We start from the raw sequence: 23034 nt of genomic DNA on the forward strand, positions 1-23034 counted from the left end.
CCTCTGGACACTCTCCAACAGTTTTACATCCTCTTTGTACTGTGGTGCCCAGAACTGCACACAGTACTTGAGGTGAGGCTGCACCAGTGCAGAGTAGAGCGGGACAATCACTTCCCTCGACCGACTAGCGATGCCGTGCTTGATGCACCCCAGGATGTGGTTGGCCCTCCTGGCTGCCAGGGCACACTGCTGGCTCATATTCAGTGTGCTACCAACCACAACCCGCAGATCCCTCTCTGCGGGGCTGCTGTCCAGTGTCTCGTCGTCCAGTCTGTACGGATAGCCAGGGTTGCCCCATCCCAGGTGCAGGACCCGGTGCTTGCTCTTGTTAAACTTCATGTGGTTGGTGATCACCCAGCTCTCCAATCTGTCCAGATCTCTCTGCAAGGCCTTTCTACCCTCAGTCAAGTCCACAACTCCTCCAAGTTTGGTGTCGTCGTCGAATTTGCTCAGAACACCTTCTAGTCCTACATCCAAATCATTTATGAAAACACTGAAGAGGACTGGCCCTAAAATGGAGCTTTGAGGGACCCCACTCGTGACCATCCGCCAGCCAGATGTGGCCCCATTTACCACAACCCTTTGAGCCCTGCCCATCAGCCAGGTGCTCACCCATCGTATGATGTTTTTGTTTAGTTGTATGCTGGACATTTTGTCCAGTAGGATCCTATGGGAAACCATGTCAAAAGCTTTGCTGAAGTCCAAAAAGATCACATCAGCTGGTTTCCCTTGATCGACTAGATGGGTGATCTTTTCATAAAAGGAAGTCAAATTTGTTAGGCAGGACCTACCCCTCGTAGGTCCTTATTAACTTGCTTTTTGAAATGCACAGAAAACTGAAACTACACTCTTATGTGAAAGTAGTGAATGTGATGTCCATGTCATGGATTGTTGCATATCAAAATGTCTGTGGTACGTAAAGACTTCTGTAGTTTTACTCAGCTGCGCAAGACCATGATAGTAAGCTGTAATAGCTTTTAAGCATCTTTTAAGAATTTTTTTTGTCTGACTTAAGCTTTCTGGACAGTGGCGTAGATCTCAAGGACTCATAAAAAGGGGAAGTGACTATTCCATAACATTCTGAAAGATCTTCTTAAAAGAGCAGTTATGTGTTTGTAATGTCAGGTTAGAAAAAGAACATGATTGCATAGGCCTCATGGACTGTGCCTTCAGGATCAGAGCTTCAAGCTATAAAAGAAGAAGGGTGAGACACTTCTAAATGGCTAATATATGCTTGTCACAAACTCCAAAAGTTAGAATATACAGGGTGCACATAAGAACACTAGTCTGCATGGGTTGATGTCTGACCTCCAGTATATTACACTTCTCCCGGTCCTGTCAGTATTAGTTGTAAACCTGTTAGTGATAATTTTCTACATGTGAATCTGAGTGCTTTATACACCTAAAAGTAGCATGCTTGTTGTTCACCATCACTGAGAAGTTGCAATTAACTTAAAAGGGTTGTCCCTGCTCTTGAGGATAAAGTGCTGATAACAAAAAGGTGCCAAAAAAAAAAAAAAGTAAAACTGTGGGGGAAAGAGTGCATGTGTGCACACCTGTATGGACTTGGTACAACTTTTAAAATTTGCCTATAATAAGCTTCAGGTGTTAGACCTTAGGCAGTACAAATTGAGCTAGGCAGTGAGCTGAAAGATTTGTTTATTCTAGCAATTTAAGATGTTCATTTCATATAGATGCTACTTGTGATGAACTTGTGGAGTTCATCCTTTAACTCTTCAGCAGGTAGAATTTTCTCCAGTAGAAGTTTTGCATGGTTAGGGACTGTTTCTTGAGCATTTTTATGTACTAATGAGAAAAACATACATATTGTTAGCTTGCTGTGCTCTTAAACAAATGGGTGAATCAAGTTCATAGAGCTTAGGAAGACAAATTGCACTTCCAAGGTTGCCAGCAATTCTGCATAAACAGCTGGTGATTTAGTTGATCAATGGCAAAGAAAAGTATATCTGTGCTTGACTCCTATAAAAGGAACAGGATACACTGTCATATCTACTATTTAAATTAAAGACTGACAGTTGATTTTTTTCTATTTCAATTATGTCTTAACTGCATCATGTTATGAACTACATAGAATTAGCAAATACATTAGATAAGCGTGGTACCGAGCATGAAGGCTAACATCAGTTTATTTTGAAGCAGTGTTGATGACAACAAGTAAGTACTTTGCCTGGCACACTTTCCTAAAGCGACTCTGAATATACAGACTGAGAACTCCAATCTCATTCCATCTTATGTAGTTTCAATTGTGATGTATTTTGCCTACATCTTGCTGATTTCTGTCTGCTTTTGTAAGCTGAGTTGATGTTTTACTTTGCTTTTACTTAGCAATCCATTTTCTTTCCACCTTTTTGATATATCTGGGCTGGGCTTTATGTTCTCATTCTTTTTCTGGAAGCTGTTTTAGTCTGTTCACTTAGAGTGGCTGATTTAAAGCAATTGAAAGATTAGGATAGTGGACAACAGAGATGAATTGAAGTAGTTCATCTTTGTCAGAACAATCCTGTCTCTCACAGCAGTCCCCTCTGCTTTAAAAAAAAAAAAAAAAAAGAAAGAAACTGGGCAGAAAGCTAAACTTCCAATACATGGAAAAATTGGGAAGAGGCAAAGCGAGTATGTATCTTAAAGGTGGAGAAAAGAGTACACTTTGGATGGAGGTAAGAACATGAAAACACCCAATATTACATAGGGATCTGTAACAGATTATCAATTCACTCTGAACCATTAACATGGCAGACCCTGAAGCAAGAGAAAATTCTTAGGAATATATTTTCCAAGGTGTAGATATTGAAACTTTTTTAAAACTGAGGAAAATGAGGTAGAAGGATATCTTCTCCCAAGAAAAATTAACTTAAAAAAAAAAGTTTTGGAGGAAAAAGGTGCACACAGGAGAAAAATCTGTATTGCAGCTCAAGTGTTTTCCTGCTAAATGAAAATTAAAAAAGATTTAAACTCAGCTTTAGGATTACTAAAATAGTAAGTGGTTGAATGCAAGTAAACTTCCCTTTGGGAAAATGGTGATATTAATATTTGAAAGGAGGAAAGAGAATACAGAGTATGGTTAAGAGATTGACACGAGTGTTAGTAGCTACTAGGTAATGTATTTCAAAGAAGTATTGAGCTGGCTGTGATCAAAGTCACTTGTACATGCAGAATTTCCAGCTAAAAAGCTATAGGAGGATATGGGTCTGATATAGCCTGGAAGACTTAGAAGCTATTCGTTATCTGAAAACAGCAGAATAGCCACCATTGATCACATTTCAGCAAAAGCGGAGGGAATCAAGGTCATAACAAAGTACGTTTGCTTGATCCGCCAAAATCCTGAGACTGGAAGAAATGATTGGTAACATAAAAGCAGAGGCTGTTGATAACTTGCTCCAGAAAGATGGAAGGCCTGCAAGCTTCTAAGAACAGGAAAACTCATCACCTTAATCACTTGGAAGTTTTCAGAGGAATTAGATGAGATGTTTTCCTGGCCCTGAGCAGACATGGTGTTTCCCTGCTTGCCCCTTCTCAGAGCTTGCTCTTACCATCTGCTCTGTGCTGAAGCTTCCAGTCTGTTATGTTGAAGCAGTCTCCAGCTGGTCTCCCAGTCTAGCAGAAGCACGTAATTTTAGGGGTTTGGTGGGGAAAGGACACAGAGATGGTTCAGATGCATATGTAGAGTGAATAATAACAGTGACTCCTCTGGTCTGTCTGACAATCACTCTGGGAGAGGAAAGCAAGCAAGTGATGGAGGTCAGGTGTTGGAGCAGGCTTGTGGGGTGTTATTCCTTGTCCAGCTTGTATGTAGCATTACAGTTGCAGACATAAGTTCAGAGTCCCTGTGATCTGATTCAGAAACAGGCATTCAGCTAAGCTTTGTGTGTATAGAGATTTTTTTCCATGAAGATGTGCTGTGGGGCATGTTCAGCTGTGCCAGACACTGCCCCCAACCTGTCACTGCAATCAGCATCACGCAGGGGAAGGGCCCCCACTTGTGACAGAGGTGGACTTGCTGAGGGAGACATAACTTTGAAATTTAAGGAATAAATTACAAGAAATTAAGAATGTTTGTTAAATGCAGATGACTTAACATAGCTCAATGTAGCTGTTTTGAACATTGAAGAGTTGAAATTTCTTTATTTTCCTTAGAAAAATGCTTAACTCCCCATCTTTTCTGTCATATGACGGAAACTGTAAAGCCCTTTGTTGCAAAGGCTACCTATAATAAACACACTGTTCAGTGGTTATGTCTTAGCTAAAAACCATCAATTATAATGCTTTCTTTTGCTACTGTTGCACAATTTTACTATGCAAGACTGGCAAGTCTGCAACATATGGCATGGCTATATTGTCCTATAGAGAAGGAAATAACTGTGTATGACTTATTTGGATGGTGTAGTCTGAAAAGAGTCCCAAGAGTTACTCTTCTAAAACTAAAAGCCAAGGTGTTTGATGTGATGTCAAGGGCTGTTGAAATATGTAATTCATTCCATCTGCTGCCTTTGGTGCATGAGAACAACACATCAGTGCCAGCTGCATATGCCTAAAACAGAGAGAGGAGAAACCTTGGCAATCATTCTGTTTACTGTGATATGTGTAGAGTGCCAGTGAGCCACAATTTCTCTCTTATTTTTAGCCCATGTGTCCTGGTTTTCCTGACAGGCCAATCTTAGAGGGATGCATGCTGCATGCACCCAAGCTTGGGATGCTTTCCTTGTATTGCCAATGTTGGGGTTCTGAAAATTCACACCCATTCACCAACTTTCTCTTGCCATCTGTCCAGGAATTCAGCAGCTCAGGCTTTCTTATTCTGGGCTTAGCATTACAAATTTCTTATTGCTTCCGTTTTTCTTCACCTGGTCCATCCAAGCTTATCAGCTACCAGTTATTCAGAAAGGGTAGATAACAGTGAGTTTAGTGACCTGAACAAATATTTACAAAATAGTTGCTTTTTAAGAATAAAGATCTTCTCATATGACGTTCTTAAGTAAAATGCAAGGCTTACAAGCATAGCTATCTTATCAACAGGCCCTGAGAGATAAGTTTTTTTTTTTTGTTTTTTTTTTTTTTTTTTAAAATCTCAGCCTTTGTAGTCAAGGATTAATAGTTCCTTTCAGTCTCTTGTCCTTCAGGAGCTGTCCCCTCTTCTCCCTGCCTCTCCTCCAGGTAGAGGATAATATCCCTGGGCTATTATATCCAGGGAAAATACGCCTGTTGGCTCGTTAGTATGGGTATTGTATGTAGAGGGTAAATTCAATATATGAAATAATTCTTGTCATTAAGTAATTCCCCAGTTTTAGGGAGGCTTTTCCTGGGTAGCTTTAGGTCTTTGTGAGGTGTTAAAGTGGTCCAAGAAGAGTCAAATGGAAGTGGAACTTGTTCTTTTCCTTGAGTATTTTATTCATATAAGTAGTAATACTTATACAAGTAATACAAGATATTGTGTAATAAAAGGAAGGAAAAAAAATATTATCGATAAAATCATCCTCTTTTGTTTATCAGCTAATTACTAAGGAAAGAGCAAACTAATCCCATAGTAAATTTACCTTCAGCCTTTTCCCCTTTTTCCATTATTCATGGAATGGTGGTGCATGGAAGCTATGTTGTCTGTAACATAGGAACAAGGATTTGTACCTATAATGAAAGACCATGTTGATGAGAGGTCATGGGAAGAATTATGGAAAATGTACCACAGGACTATGCAAAAAAAAAAATGTTCACAGGCAACAAGATGGTGGAGTAATAAAGCTGCTGGGTCTTTAAAAATAAAAATAAAAATCATTCAGCTGTGTACACACAAGTCTATGGTTTTGCACTACAGAGAAAAAATAAGAATTAAGATCCTAAGTAACTTCTGTGGCTCTGTCACTGTACCCCAGTATATGCGTGCATGTAGTCTCAAATCAGCATGCCATTTAAAGGATTCAAGCTAGCTGCATCCTTAAGCAACTTTCTGAACTGAAGCCAAAGTTAGCATGCTACATGAATCCAAATTGGGAGAGGGGTGTTTAATGGCACTTCATGGGCTATTGGGTGTTTTTATCCTGAAGCTTTGAAAGCTGTTTTGGACTTTCACCTCTAATTTAAGCTGCATCATGCATCCTATGTTGCTCAGCAGTGACTGACAAATATTTCTGCACTATGTGTTGCCAGTATAACAATAAAGCCAGAAGCACATGTGTATAAAGTCTTAATCTTCCCCTATACCTCTTGCATGCTGTTAAACACAGTTTATACGTATCTCTGCAACTATATGCTCTGACACAGTGTTTGTGTGATAAGTGTAATGAGTTTCTGGTCCATCAGCAGATTCCTCCTTGGAACAAATATTACTGTACATTTAACACTGTACAGCTGATATGCAGTCATCTCTGCCACTATGACACTGCATGAAGTGTATTTGGAGAGAAGTGAAGATAGGTTTATCTATTGCCAGCTATGTGGGAAGTTGAATCACAGCAGGTGAACTTTATTTACCTAAGGTGGAACTTAACCAGAACACCAAGGTTAATATCCTCTCTTTTGCAAATATGCTACAGGTTCATTAAAAACTGTGGATAATCAGCAGATCTGCTGAATGCCACTTCTGCAGTGATTCAAAGGCACATTTTTCAAACGCTTCTGCAGTGAGAAGTTATATAACATTCAAACATGACAGTTAAAGTTGTTGTCTTTTAGTCAAAGGATTGGGTTTTTTTTCTCAGAACATATTATTGTCAAGTACAGATTTGTTTCCTCATGCTTATTTCTCAGTGATGCTTCATGTACCTTGAGTACCAGTTGATCAGCAGCAAGGTGAGACTACTGTTTATTAGTTCCTGTAGGCAATTTAGACAGTGGATAGCAGATATGATTGCACATAATTGCACTACAGGCAATAAATGAGGTGAGTTGTTACTAGTCCTGCAAGTGAGGTGCTCAGAACTTGAAATGTTTTAGCTTTAGGACTGCCATAACTGCCTTGGATATCACTCTTTTTTTTATTTAGGGTGACTATCAATTAAATTCTTGAGATTTCACATGATGGATGAGAATATCTGTTTTTTTAAGTAATTTGGAATATTTGTGCTTTGTATGTGCAGTTCTAATGGAGATTATACAGAACAGACACCATTGTTCCATGGTACCAATGTGTTGATGAGAATTTTATTATCCATTCAAATATTGAACATATTTAGGTTAATGAAGCTATTCAAGTCTTAAAAATGAAGAATTTTAACGGGAGAAGTTAGGCTTTTTCAGAAAAGATCTCAAAGCTTCCCATAAGGAGGCCACTGTAATGGAGAACCTTCCAAAGTTTCTTGCACAAGTATTTTTTTTTTTTTTTTTTACTGATCTTCATTTTGAGGTGTGATTTCTGGAAGAGTAACTTTTCATCTCTTGGAAGAGAGAAGCCCAAGAAAAAGTGGATAAGGAAGTATCTCTTAACATTAATTTTTATTTATTTCATTGTTCAAATCTAAAGATAATATTTTGTGTGGGTATCCTATGTTTGTAGTGTAGAATCAATTTTAATAGACTAGGAAACTATTACAAGTAAAAAGGTAAGGTTGTATAATGAGGAATAATAATGTTGGAGGCATAGGCACATTATATTCCTCTGTTCTCCCCACCCTCAAAAAGCTTGATTATCCATAGGCAACATTTCTGCAGAGTATGAGTAAAGTAGATGAACATATCCTTTACTAGTATACAAATTTCAAAGTACTTGATTCTTGTAGTTTTGAAAATATACAGGAAGATTTTGTAGAAGAAGGAAATCAGTTATATGCAGTGTTTTGAAGATATTACTGTAGCCAAATCACTTAGCAGCTTGAGTCCATTTATCTGGGAAAACGTCTTGTTTGTCTGACCAGATTAATGTGTTACTCTTGTATTTGAGAGATTTGTTTTCATTAGTATAACTTGTATGTTGTTGACATAGCTTATGGCAGACTAATTTCATACTGTAATAAAGGACTGGCTAGAGCTGAAAAATAATTCTTTGCCCCTTTGGCTTTGGGATTTATATGCTTATTAGAAGGTATTTTATGCACTAGACCTTAAGATTTTGTAGATTCTGAAGAGAAAATTTGATCCATTATTTCCTGTAAATGCTTAGGCTTGCTTGGGTATTTTGTCACATGTTAATTCTTCCCCAAAAGTAAGGATCTGTTTTCAGAATGGGTGAAGAAAGTCCTGTATTCAAAAAAAAAAAAGGAAAAAAAACCTACTTTTCAAAAGAGGTGTGTTTTCTTCTTGACTTGGTTAATTAGTATCAAACTGCATTGAAATTACATTATATTTAAGCGGTCATGAAGGATGCCCTTAATATTTATATGTAGCCAACTTACAGAAAAATCAAGAATGTTAGCACTTAAAAGTACTGAATGAATATCTAGAATTCTCTGCGTGGGCAGACCTTGATCTACCTGTGAAATTTGCTGTTGCTCTTAAAAACCAACCAAACAACAACAACAAAACACACGAGCTAAAAACCTCACACTTGATTGCTAAGGGTGCAAAGTGGAGATACCAAAACTGGCTTTGAAGGAGCAGTGGGAAGCCTTAATGGGCTACTTGCCCTCTCCAGAAGGGAGTGAGATATTTCTGGACCAGAGCTTCTCAGTATACATGCACCTGGCTCCCAGCAGGATTCCCAAGGGCTACCAAGAGTGTGGGGGGAAGGGGGGAAGGGGGGGGAGGGAGAGGGTATGTGTGTGGAATTTATTTTCTGAAGTCACAAGCGAAGATGGTAGATACTGCTATATGGTTTTACTACTAACTATGGCAAATTTTGTGCTACAAGCACAAAGCTATCTGTGCACAGGTGATGCGATGTGAATCACCAGAAAAGTGACCTACAAATTTGGTGATCACAACAGGTTATGCTCTCAAAGCTAAGTATAAGTAAAAGGCATAAATAACACCTATTTTGAAGTGTTTTTTCTCTTCTGTTGGAACGTATATTACTTGAAAACATCAGCTTCCCAGCTGCAGATTTTTCTATTCACTATTTGGTGCAATGCTTACCAAATTATTTTTAGATTTTAAAAATCTACACAAAATGTCAACCTATTCCAATATTTATCTAGCCTTAGTCTTACTAGAACTATTTTTTTCTGAAATAGACTACGAACATAAGTCCCAGATGTACTCTCTGAATCTATAAATTGCTCATTGTGAAGAAAATACATTTTTGTATAAAAATGATGGATTGTGAAACAATGGCTTGCTGCTGTTGTTATAGTTAAAATTTTATTTGAAATTATTTCATACTGTTTAAAGTTTGTACAGCTTCCATAGGGCTAGACAGATGAGAAAAGTGTACTCCTGCAACTGAAATAGGGCAGCTATTAAAATTCTGATGTTACATAGCTCTCATATTTACTTTTAGTGTCTTTACTCTGAAATGGTGTGGAAAATGTGGAGTGCTCTCTCTTTGTTAGAATATTACACAGACATGATTTACATGTACTTGAACATCAACACTCTTTACTGTTAACTGTTCACATATACAAGCAAAAAATAACTGAAGTGCAGATGCTATTTTGTTTTCCTCCTACAATGAAGACTCAAAAATAGGATTGAATATCATTATCATCTGCAATGACACATGTGATGGCACACTTGTTTTGAACAAGACGTTGGAAAGAGTGACTGAATTTGCGAGAGTGACAATTGTGACAATTGGTAATTGCAGAGACATTTCTTCCATCGTTTTCACAGGTAACTTAGACTTGCTTTCTTTTATTAAGAAATTAGATAGTTACTCAGCTGAACTATGGTCCCTGTCTCTTCAAAAGGAATTATTTGTTAATGACCAAAGAGATTTCACTGCCAGAAAAATGAGCAGGAAGCAACATTTCATGATGACTCCAAGATCTCTGATTTTATACTCAAAATGCATATTAGTAAAAGCTGAAACTATAACACCTCTTGAACAGTGAGAGGAAGGAATTTGTGTTATTCATATATCACATGATGGTTTAAGTAATTTTCTTCACAATCTGTGACTCTAACACTGCCTTGTACTGGTGCTTTTTGGAACCATCTGTAGGGAACTCTACACCTACTGCAGCCCCATCACCGTCTGTCAATGTCATTACTCTTATCAAGCATTACCAGTGAGCCTCAAATTGTTTTGATGTTGTTTTTAGGCAAATGTTTGATCTGAAGAGGCCATAGAGTTAATGGACAGTGAATGGATTATTGCCTTTTTGAAGTGTCTTAAGGTGGTGACAATTAGCGTATGTTCCTGGAGTACTCTTATACCATTATTGATTTTTTTTAATTTTTTTTTTACTTTCAAATGTTGAGAAGTGTTATATTGACAAGTGTAACATGTCAAAGAACAAACCGAGGTGTGTGCAGTGAAGAGGGAAGGTAACTCTCAATCATAAGCCTACAGATGTGAAACTTTGCTTCTGAACCTGAAAGCCACTATTCATTTTGGGTAATGTTTTTGTAGACCCATGGAGCGGGGACCAGACTTCACACTGTAATCCAACTTTAAAGCAACCTTTACACTAGAAGAGGTGAAAGGTGCATTTGTATAAGCCATGCAATACAGTGCAGGAATACAGTACCACACAGTTACTGTGTGTAAAGATCTGTTACTGTATAGCTTGGAGTGTGAATTGTTAAAATGAACTCCAGATTTCAGGCACATTTCACCCCCAAATGCAAAATATAGTTATCTCTAAGCATGAGGGTTAAGGTTTAAATCAAAACTCCTACTTCACTCAGGAAGGACTCAAATCCTCATGAAACAAAATCTAAAGTCTTTAAGAATATAATTTAGTTATCTCAAAAATTTAGTTTTTGCCAGTGTTGATAGCATGTGATGCACTTCTAATCATCCTTTGTCTTGGTTTTATTTATTATCTCCTTTGTAAATGAAAGGAACAGCTCAGTTTGTTAGATCTATATGAGGGTAGAAGCACAGAAGTCAATCTTGCATCTCTTTTTGCTAGTAATTTTGGGGAATCAAAATGGTTAATAGCCTCAAGAAGTACTGAAGCAATGAAACTGATTTAGCTCTTCTATCTGATTCCTGTAAGACTGAAAATCTATGGTAATAGTTTTAATTTAACATATAATGATATACTACTTGGACTTCTTTTCTCTGATTAGTTTGCATAGTTTAAGTAATACTACTTACAAATTGTTTTTTACTCAGAACAGTATTCACAGAATCTTAAGAGTACTGATTCTCATATGCATGTAAGATACTTCTTGATTATATATATATATGTAAGTCAGAAGTCAGACTGGAGGGAGCAAAGTTGTAGCTGGATGCCCAAGGCAGCTGTAGTCTTGTCAGTTGGTATTAGGATGAAATGAAATAATAGGAGAAGTAATATGGATTAATGATGTCTGTGGATTTATGGAAAATGCCCTGTCAAATAAGCTGGCTTCACTTTCTGACAATTTAAATGTGGCAAATATTTCTAATTGTGAAAATGATCTATTTTCATCTCTTGCTGCATAACATTTCTGATCGTGGAGGAAGAAGTTACTCCTTTATTTTATCCCTTATGTGCACCTGAGAAAGAATGAATGCTTGTTACAGTTCAAAACGATTGTTGCAAGAAATCTTATTTGAGGGAAGAATAATTGTGGAGATTTTTTGGTGCAAATTGGTACAATGTCCAATATCACTCAATATCTAGCAATGATCTGAAAATAAAGTACAGGTGAAGGGACTTACGTGGTTAACAAAAAGGTAAGTGAATTAATAGTGAAGTATAAATAAATCTGAAGAGCTAGGCAGGTTGTGTGGTGCAGATTGTTCTGACAAAATGGTTCCAATTCAGATAATTACTGTTAGTAAAACCCAATGTGGGGTTACGGATATAGTACCCCACAGTGTTGAATAAATATGCTTTAGTCACTTATGGACTGGAGAGGGGTCTGGGCTTCATGTCTAACAATTATTTTGATTTGAATATAACAGTTTTCTGATTCTTGAATAGACAATCAAATACGAGTACAAATATAGAGGCAGCTTTTGTGACATTGAAATCTAGAATGAAGTTAACTGGGGTTTTAGTGTATGCACTTAAAAATTAATGATCAACGTTAGAAAGGTGGGGAAAGCAGCTTCCTTCTGGAAGCTCTGGATAGAGCAAATATTCCTACAGAGAATCATATTTTAAAAAATTAAATATCTAGTTATCTAATAAAATTATATGTGTGTGTATTGAATTTATCTAATATATTGAAAATCACATGTAGTTTGCCAGTATGTCCTTACAAGGAAAGCAACAGGTGAATTTTTGAAGGGGAGCATTTGTCAAGGGACAGTGGCAGGAAAGTGAAACCCCAACAAATGGGTGATTGGACCTTTTTCATACATAAAGAGGAATCTTTGGAACATACTGTCAGAAATAATTAGTTTAGGGTTTTTTTTTGGTTTTGATGTCTTCATAAGAAGCTTTGGCACCTTGAGAAAGGTAATAAATATAATTAATTGAATCCTGTAAGGGAGAGGTAGCTGGTAAAAGTGAAGTTCTTTTGCAATATGCAGCAGGATTACAGATTTCATAAACTAACAAATCATCTTACCTCAAATATCTTGAATTTCTGCAGCTACAAGGTAAAATCCTATTAACTCAACAAAAATAATAATAATAAAAAGCATCCTTTCATTTATAAATATCTCCACTACATACTTTTTCTTTTACCATTAATATTTAATTGCTTAAAGTAGCACCAAGTTCTTTGCATTTCCATTTTGTGTCAGATGCATAAGATGTGTGGAAACCAAAGAGAACTTTCATATGTCTGTTCTGCATGCATTCTCCTGCATGGCAGCTCCTTGAGTAAGCAAGAAAAAGCATTTTTAAAGGCTTAAGCGAAACAAAAGCACAACTCTGTTGTGTTGAGCATTGCCTTACATCTAGCAAGTAGTTTGATCTCCTTTCACATTACAAATTTGCCCTTTAGGTACTTTTGCAATTAGACTTAAAGATAATTACTATACTTGATGGTGTATCTTCAATGTATGTCCTCATAATATCTCACTTAAAATTCTATGGACAAACTATGCAAAGCAAGCTGCATGCCTCTTTGGAGGGTTGGGGAAAAAATAGGCATAATGAACAATGAAACTGTCTGGGTTGGCATCATGCTCATTTGGCTCTGTAGTTTCATCATTTCTGTTGAAGTGGAATATTTGGGAGTGGTTGCAGCATGTATACCAATTTGCTTCAGCATATCATTCTTGCTGTTGTTTAGTACCTGGCTTTGTATTTCTTCTAGATTTCATTGTATAATCATAGTCCTTCCCTTCTTCTCTACAGGCTTTCACAAATAATTGAAGCAAACGTGACAGGGTTTTGGCAGACCATCTGTCATGTGTGGTATCTCATCCCCAACAAAGACAGAGCGGTCTCATGATAAACAAGTAGACAGATTAAGGACTTAATGTTCCTAAACCTTGGAAAAACAGCTTTTTCCTTTCTTTCCATTCCAACCACATTGATTGGATAATATAATCACTTTCTAACATTTTAGTATTGATGACAATTGTCAGAAGTTCTGAGTAAAGAAAATAGATAACCAAAAAAATCTCAAACTCATGATATTAGGCACTCATACTTAAGTCTTAGTGGCTTAGTGACTTTACTGCTTAAGGTGAACAGTGTTTGAAGTGAAATAGGGAATTCTTCACAGTAAATAACTTCTGCAACTGGCTTTTGATTTCCAGAACTTACTCAGTTATATGTAAAAGTAGGCATACTTTCCAATTAGTCTCATAAAAATATTGAATGCAAATATATTGATGGAAATGATACTCCAGGGGATATCATATACTTCAGTTTGTCATTATAGTTAAATAAGGGTTTAAACCAATAATGTCAATGAACACTATTGAATCTCTATATAGTGCTAAAACTAGAATGAAATGTTTGCATTTGTCAAAGAAAATTTAATGTACTTTGCAACTGCTGTAGCAGGCTTGAGTTTATTTTGAACATAAAGTTGAGTTTACATCATTAACCTCATCTGTCACCTAGGAATTATTGCATTACATACAGGGCAGTTGACCCTAAACCTGACGGGATGATTGTTCACAGTAAGGATCTCTTATGTAGCATTTTATCACAACTTGTACCTGAACTGGCAATACAGCTTAAATCCACCTGTTCCCCTACTTACACTGAGAAACATGCACAGAGCAGATTGTGCAGCTGAGCTATGGGCTGCTTTATCCTGCAACAGAGCTAGGAGATAAGTTTGAAATCTAAAGTCATCTTGGTGTTCTTCATCCTGAGTTTGTTTGTACTTAAAGAAGAACTTTATCATGTTTCTCTACAGATTGCAGAATGGTCTGTGTAAGTCACTCAGAGCTCAAGGGTGACAAATGGGAGAAGGCCCACAGACTTTGATTAGGAGTCTCCCAACCCCCCAGTTCTGATCACTGTCTCTTTTGAAACATGCTTCATGTATCAAGGAAAAGGATACCTGGAACTGGAGGGCATTACTGAATGGGTTCTGTGTTACATAAAAAGCAGTTTCATATGGCCTAAAACACAAATTTGTTAGCCAGCTGCAGACTAGTGAAGCTTGGAAACTTTCGTTAGTTAAAGGTCTGTTGATATTGTCAATATCCTCTTTTAAAAGGATAGATCATACTCAGGAATGTTCCTGTAATTTAGATATTGAAAGAGAAAGCTTTCAAGTGCGACCTGCTGAGCATATTACCCATCTTCATTTTACATAAATGTTTGTGACTACATTTATTTGCCATCCTTATAAAGCTGGTTAAATTCCTGAGTTCTGCCCTACTTGTATCATTCTCAGTATGTGCTGTTTTCTGTTTACTTGCTGTGAATGTTTCTCGAAGGTATTTGGAACATGCCTATCATCAAGGCATATGTGTGACTTCATACTTGGAGCATGTTTGAAAGTCTGAGTCTTGCATCTCTTTTCCTCAATAGGAGTGCAACCATGCCATGCGTTCCCTTTGGAAATAATGTCAGTGGCAGATAAGCTATTCTGTTATTTTGAATATATTTCTAAAAATCGTATGAGCTTTTGTCTTACAACTTCAGGTTCCTTTTGCTTTTTTATAAACCCTTGGTACTTGATCATTTTATAGCGTTTGATACAATCCTCAGTTGCATTTCTGTCACTTTGTATTTCCATCAGTGCAAAGCAATTCTTAAAACGGTCAATATAGCCACCCAAGTCAGAACGATTCACTTTAACTCTTTCTGAGAAACTGCAAATGTACAGCAAGATTTTATAATGTTGAAGCTTCTCTTAGCATCTCTAAAGTCTTCTTAAAGACTTTTATTGGCTCCTCTGAATACTGCTCTGATATTGTTTAATATATTGGCCTGGGACATGAACAGTCCCAAATTATGGGAAGTTTGTCACTGAAGCAATGTCTTTTTACTGGTACTTGGTGTTGCCAAGTAACATACTAGTTTAAATCATTTTACCAACATAGAAAATGGGTGCCATAAGATTTCCTGCATTTCTTTCAAACACATTTGTGGAACTGATGTTTTTCACCTTAAATGCATTTTCTTTTTTTCTTTAAAACAATGCTATTTCTAAGTTGTGCCCTAGACTTGGCAATCTAATATCAAGCCTCAGGGAATGGGTCAAACCAACACCTGCAGGAAGGTCTCTTTAGACTTGCTAGAAAAGTATTCGGCAGTCACCTTCACTTTCCAATTGATTTCTTCTATTGATTATACCATTTCAGTATAACACCACAAAGCATACTATTTTGTGCTCTTTTTCAAGGTACTCCTTTCATAGAAGCTCCTTATTTCCTCTCAAGTTTAGTGAATTACAGTATCTCTAACCCTTCTGAACGCTTTGCAAACTTATGCCCGGTTATACTAGGAGAATTTCTCCTTTGTGTTCTGTCATAATTCATAGGACTTAAAAAAAAAAAAAAAAAAAAAAGTACCAAACAGGATCATGTACTTATATAAAATGCTTGTATTGGCTTTAGATTTTTACATGTATATCTCAACTTGAGAAGCCCAGTGTATTTTCCCTTTTCCTCTTGGGCCTGACAAACTCTCCTGTGTTTTGTAGTACCTATGTTCCTGGCTATTTTTTACAGGAACGTGTCTATAATGGAATTCTGTAGAGTTTTTTTCCTGTTATTTAGGATATGACTAAAGTTGTTTTTTATTGTATAAATTGTGCCCATCAGAATCTCTAGGCACATGTACATAAATTAATACATAAAATAGACCTAGTTGGCGAATAAAGAACTTGCCAACCTTCTCTTTGCTTCTGCAGCCCAACCCCTCAGGTGAAAGCCTGAATAAATAGATAAGCCCTGCAGCATGCTCTGAAGGCTTGTGAACTTGGACTGTGCCAGACTGTTGGGGTTGGGGAATTTATGAGAGTACCTTGCCATTGGGCAACAGAACATACGTGTTTAGGGCTGTTGGTGAGAGCATGTTAGCTGACATCAGCTTTAGGAATAGGACAGACGGATGTAAGGGTTCAGACTTGTAACTCCAAGCAGCACCTTGAAAGCTGGTGGTTTACATGTAGTGTGATGCTGCTATAGGATCTTTGTAGTTGCAAAAGAGATGGTTGTCAGCACACAGTATTTTTCAAACTTTTTCCACCTGGAACACCAATATAGCATTTTGAGAATAAGTAATCAAGCCCAAATACAGAGAAGCGATTATCTAATTTGCAAAATTTACATTAAAAAAAAAAAATCCGCTTTATATTGCATTTCTGATTCTGTTGGTATTAAAATGAAACAAAACAAAATCTTTATGCTTATTTCCCCAGGCTGGCTAGAGTATAGAGCTAAAACAGCAGAAGGAAAAGGAGCTCTTTATTTATGTTACTTCTTAATAATTAACATGCAAGTTTGGTGTATTTTGGCTTGATATCTTTTTTTGGGCGGGGGGGGGGAAGAGTGCAGCTCATAAAAAATAATTGTAATAGAAAAATACTTTCCCATGCATACCATATGTTATCTATACTATAGATTTTCAGTGGTTTTTTTTTAATGCAGGGTGTTAGATATTTAACAGAAGGGAAGGAAAGAATTTGACATTGAAGACCCATGCTCCACTGATTCTTTTAAGTAACTTTTTATTTGAACAAGAAGTATGGCAATACTATGGAACTCATGCTATGACTAATGTAAATGTACTCATCGCTCATTAGTATAAACATGCTTTTAACGAAGTGAGGGGATAGCACTAATGTAAAGTGGAAATAAAGCAAGAAACTTGGTGAAAACTAATCTTCGACTGGGAACGTGACCTGCTGGACACACCTGTAACACGGTAGAATGTCTCTTGTGCTTTTAAGGTTGATTGCAAAGGAAATCTTATAAACTTAACATAACTTTATTAATTCTTTGCTCTAGGGGTTTGTACAGTTTAGTATCCTTCAAATATGTATACATATACTAATTGCAGTTAAATCTGCTGATGGAAAGTAGGGAAAAGAAGTGGTAACTTTAGAGTGGGAAGTGAAACACTTTAGATATAAACTGACTTGAGACTTTTTGAAAAGAGCATTGTGTGGGCTGCTTTAAGGTATATGCTAGTATCAAAAATCCTGATATTGAAAAGTTGTAGTGAATAAAATATTCTTGCAGGTGAACCTGAAAGTAAAGACCTAGCAACTAGCCTGGTGAGTCTAGTAAGTACTGCAGTACTGTACAACAGCAGTGGCTATCCTTATTCATCTCATAGGGTCAGGATGATGTCTTCTTCTATGGTAAGAGTTGCGATTCAAGTTATCTCATAACATGTTTTAAAATAAAAGCAGAGTATGAAGAGATTGTTACTTCACTTTGTATTTTCGGCAGTTTTATTTGCTATACAGTAGACATTGTACCTGAAATCTTTGAAGTGCTTTGTATTCACCTGGCCAAAGTTGTAGGAATCTCATTGACATGAATTGTATAGGAGTAAGTTCAATGTGGAGATTTTAGTACTTTTTTTTTTAGCTATCTTTATGCATAATATCTTGAAGGAAATGAGACCTAATCTGATTTTTCAGGGCTATTTTGATAAGAAAATTGTCTATTTTCAATTGAGTGATTTGGATGGTGTTTTATATAAGTATAAAAAGACCTTCAGAGATGTCTTGAAGTGCTCATTGTGATGAAGTGTGTAGGATTTGGCTTAGATTTTTTGAAAGAAAATAGTTATCTTTTTTCCTAGTATATTACCGTTGGACAAAAGCTGTTAAGTAAGCTAAGTTTGCCTTTTGCACATAATTGATAGAATAGCATTTTTGATTACCAGAACCGAAACATAGTAGAACACTTACTGTGACACTGGCTTGCACTAAGGGACTTTGAGAGACCGTAGTTCCAACAAGGCATTCACAAAAGGCCATTTATTCTGAAGTCCTAGGATGAAAACAAAAGGTGAATATCAGGATAGAGAAAGCACATATCAAAGTTCAACTTCACTTTTTCTTAAAGATTAGGGGATCAGTAATCCATTGGTAGTAAAAAGAAAAGCTTTTAATGCTTCTGAACTGAGCAATAATCTTTTCTTAATCGGCATTAAATCTAATGTGAAGTGACATGTAGTGTCACAGAAGTAGCAGAGTATTATCTTGGTATTTACTTAGTATTTCTGAAGAAGTTGAAAGACAGAAAGCAATTGATCCCATTACCCAATTAAGTAAATAGCTTGATTTTTGAAGTGACTTCTGCATAGGCCAATATCTAACTATCATTCTGAGAAATAATAGGCTTTGGTTGCTTTCTTTAAATGTTTTTTTTCCAAAAATGAGGCTAGAAGATTCATAAGATGTGGCTATTATAAGACTAAGGTCTCCGCTTGCACAGATAAGGAATAAGGAAACATTTTTTTTCTGTGAATCCTGAAAGTTTGAAATTCTGGTGTGCTCTATAGAATAGGCAATGAATTTGAAAATATAAGAGAGAGAGAAGCCTGACTCAAACTTATAATCTGTAGTTGTTATAAGTTGTTGATGAACTTAGTACAGAAATCAAAATTGGACAAAATAACCCCTAAACACACTATAGCATTACTTAAAAAACTAAGTAGCAGAATTATTAAGCATGTAGCACTCTTTGATCTTACCCCTAAATATGTATACCAAATGGTTGATCTAGTTATTTGTAGGGTGGAACTTTTTCAATGGAAAACTGTCCTAAGTTTTTGGGAAACTTTGGGTCAGTACTTCCTCTGGCTAAAATTGTTCTATAATGCTCCATTAAGCACCTGCTTCTAAAAATATATCACAAAATATTGGTCAGCTCATCTTTTCTGATGATTAGGGACATCTTAGTTTTATTTTGTATTTTTCTTATTGCTTTTCTTACACACTAGGAAGGAGCATCATTCCCATGTTCATATATCACATCCTTACACTAACTAGCAGTTCTGTGTATGACACTGTCACTTATATCTTTTAAGGATAAGTTTAACCCAGTAAAACAAGAAGATTAACATTGTTTCTCAAAACTAGGCCAAATTTTTCTTCCAATGAAAAATATGAATGAAATAATTTTTCACTTATGAGAAATCTTCTACAAATAAACTTCTTCCTTATCTCTTCAGTGTTTGTTTTCCTTTCATACAGAATTTTCTGCTGTTTTATTTTAATTAAGCAACAGATTAGTGTAAAGAAAAAAAAGTTTTCTAGCAATTTTTGAGAATTTTTCCCTTGAATACTGCTGATTTAGGTGTTTGTTTTGTAAACAATTTTAGATATTAAAAAAATAATTTCAGACTAACAAGATGTGAAATTCCATCCTGTTTTTCATGTGGTAGATATATAAAGAATGAGATTTGTCTCAGTGAGAATTGTGGGAGACACACTTTATTTTCCATTATACCAGGATTTAATCTTTTCTATTTATATTTCAGTGCATTGTAAATACTCTGGTAAACATAAAACCATAAAACTCTACTGAAGGAGTATCATATTCCAAAGGGTGAGAGAGAGTCAAGGGCTTAAGGTGCAGGAACAGGAGCTAAATGAACTACTACTCATTCCCCCCCTTCCTCCCCCCCCCGCCCCCACCCCCACCCCCCCCAAAAAAAAAAAAGTATTTACTTTTGTTTAGATTTTTTTTTACCTTTCTATAGGTTGCTTTATCTGATCGTGGTTATCTATCAATAGTCTAAATGTGTACAGCAGTGTGGAAGAGTATTACCCTAGTGGTAGAAAAAAATTGTCACTGAGAAATGTCATGGAGAAAAAAGTACGTTTAGCTAGAATTCTAAAGACTAGATTTACTGTAAATGATTCGCAAACTTCCTTCCTTGAAGTAAATCAGTTTAAAGGAAAGCTATTTTATCAACTTTATTTTTAATAAACCGTTAAAAATAGCACACTATTTGAAAGCTACAGACTTTCTTCCAGCACAATTAGAAAGAGCGGTGTAGAAAATTGAAGATAAATTGCTGAAAACATTACTGTACATTTATGGCTTTGCTCCTTTTCCTTTTACAACAATGCACTTTCTCATCATATTACACATTTCTAAAGTTCAGTTTAAGATCGAACATAATTTATTAAATTATATTTTTTTCATTTAAATGTGACCCATTAATCAGAATTATTAAAAAAATAAAAATAAAATTGGAATTTCAGCCATGAACACATTTCATGCATTCATCTGGGGTACTTCTCTTCTGGATGCTGAAAGCTACTAGGTGGAAAAAAAAAATCCAAATTCCTGGGATAAGGCTTACCTGTGAAAGTTTTCCAAACATCTAGGTCTTCTAACTTTATTAATATAATTACAGTTAATTTTATTAACTTTTTCCCTCCTAACAAAAGGAATCTGTGTCTATTTTTTGAAAGTAAAATACATACATACCTCTTTGGAAATTCCAAAGATGTTAATGTTTTGTGTGCCTCTTTTTGTAAAGAGTCTTGGTTGGCTTCTCTGAGTGACCTGTTGTGAATATATGTGTAGGAATAAGTTGTATTAGTATAGGATTCAAAAGGCAATTCTGATTTGCACATCATAACTCAGTACTATGTAATGATTTTAAGGGTTGAGTGTATGATTTTGTTTTCTGGAAGTTGAGTTTGTGTGTCTCAAATAAGAAAAGTGTGCTAAAATCCACCAAGAACTCAGGCCATGGACTCGTGGGCCATGGACTCCTGTCTCCTTTGTCTCCTACTACCTTTGGAATCCATGAATCCACCATAAATCCATTTTGACTGTTTTCTCTCCTAAATATTATTATTCATTTTCCAGTACTGTCAGTTTTTATTGAAGCAAATGAAACTTATCTGAGATTAATTCGTTACTGTCTGTAAAATGTCTGTTTCTCTGCTGAAAGTGTCTACAGTGTGTTTCATTCAAATACAAACTGTGCATGCAAACATATATAGTTGTACTTACGTTTTTACCCATAAATCAGCAGAGTAGATGTAAAGCATTAGATATAGTACTGAAGGATTTTTTCATTTATATTTAGCTTCCATTTCAAACCATATGTTTTTAATGACCTTACAAGATTGGAATGGATTCCATAATCTGGTTTTTACCTTCCAAGTATAAAAGTTTTCTATTGTCCTCAAAAATGGATGGCAATATTCAGTATTGTGCTATGAAAAATGAGTAGTACATTTTGTTTCATATATTAATGCCTTTTGTTCTTATCTGTCAAATAGAAGAATAATAATGTGTAATAAAACCGAATATGTCTTTGGGTTCAGTTTCAAATATAACCCTTTCAGAACACATTTGGATTTGCTTTCATAAATAACATTGAACATGATGAGTATATACACCTCCAACACACCAATATTTTGAAATACATTCAATATTTATTCTAATATTCAGAACTCAATATTCAGCATTCAGTACTCCAAAACAAAATGCTAGTGTGGTTTTACCCTGTTGACTATTTCGAAAGCTTACGTTGTTTCTATTTTCTCATTATCCTACAGAGAATTGTTTTTAAAATAAAATCTTTCCCTGAAAGTCTGCTCTCTGTTCTCATAAACTAGTGTTTTCTGCTTCATATTCTTCAAATATGGATGCATAATACTTCAGTTACAGTAGCTCAGCAGTGCATCGAGCATGCCCATAGTTTTTCTGTGGGTTTCTTTGTGAAAGCTAGTTGTCATCTTCTGCAGGCCACTCCTTACCTTGAAGGAATTTACTTGTGATGAAATAGGGAGGCTGAAGACTAGCATCACTGTTACTGTCCACTATAGGGTGATTTCTCTAAGTGTGAGATTATAAAGACCAGGTGGTGAAGAATATATTCTACTGGAAACTGAGGCAAACTGTGCTCAATTTACTGAAGTTCAAGTCACTAACCCTGGTGAGACAGGACCAAAATTTAATAGTAGAAGATCAGACAAGGGAAAACACTTCAAAGTAACACCTCATATACAAGGTAATTCTGCATTAAAAGGATGAACGAACTTCTAGCAAGTTTTCCATCAGCTTTTGTTTCTGCCATCTCTTGCTCTTAAAATGCATCATTCCAGAAATTTCTAATAAATGCATCTTCAATTATGCATTTCTTTCCCAGTTTTTGTATTGTACTACTGTATTTTGATTGTCAACTGCTACTTAATATTACCTGATCCTATATAATCTGTCTATATAATGATAACATATGTAAATGAAGGAATAGATGTAATTCACTTTGTATTTGTTGTTACTGATGCATTGTATCAATTTAATGTCAGGCTATACGGTAATGCATCTAATAGGCTTTTCCAAATTTTGTAGAATACTTTTCAAATAAAATTCAAAATTGGATCTGACAATCAAGGAGAAAATTCATTAATGCTGTGTTTTCCCCCCTACTGCTTCCTCTCCCTCCCACTGTTCCCCTCTTTTTCTCTGGGGAAACAGGGGGGCCTCAGGAAACCCACCTGCCCCCCTTCCCCTCAGGTATGTGTGAAGGCATCTTTATGACTGTGGTGTTTCCAAATTTCAATGACATTGAACAGCCTGGAGGGCAAGAGAATAAACAAACAGTCCGACTGCATTGAGAATCGAGTGTGTCCATGAGAAAGTAATTTAGTTTATAGTGTGGAGGAAAAGTAACTGAACAATAATTAGTTTACTATATT

General features: G+C 36.1%; 1 long non-coding RNA gene across 2 annotated transcripts in view; it reads left to right on the plus strand.

Moving 5' to 3' along the window:
* LOC308198159 overlaps positions 1-22833 on the plus strand; it is a 34602-nt gene extending 11769 nt beyond the window's left edge. The window contains exon 4 of one of the 2 annotated variants that reach the window (XR_013953667.1): positions 22081-22833. This is a non-coding gene — a long non-coding RNA (uncharacterized lncRNA). The remainder of the gene's footprint in view (positions 1-22080) is intronic. The other variant, XR_013953668.1, reaches the window with a different exon arrangement.
* The last annotated feature ends 201 nt before the right edge of the window (positions 22834-23034 follow it).

This window comes from Anser brachyrhynchus, assembly GCF_964034855.1.
Source record: "Anser brachyrhynchus genome assembly, chromosome: 7".
NCBI classification, from domain to species: Eukaryota; Metazoa; Chordata; class Aves; order Anseriformes; family Anatidae; genus Anser; species Anser brachyrhynchus.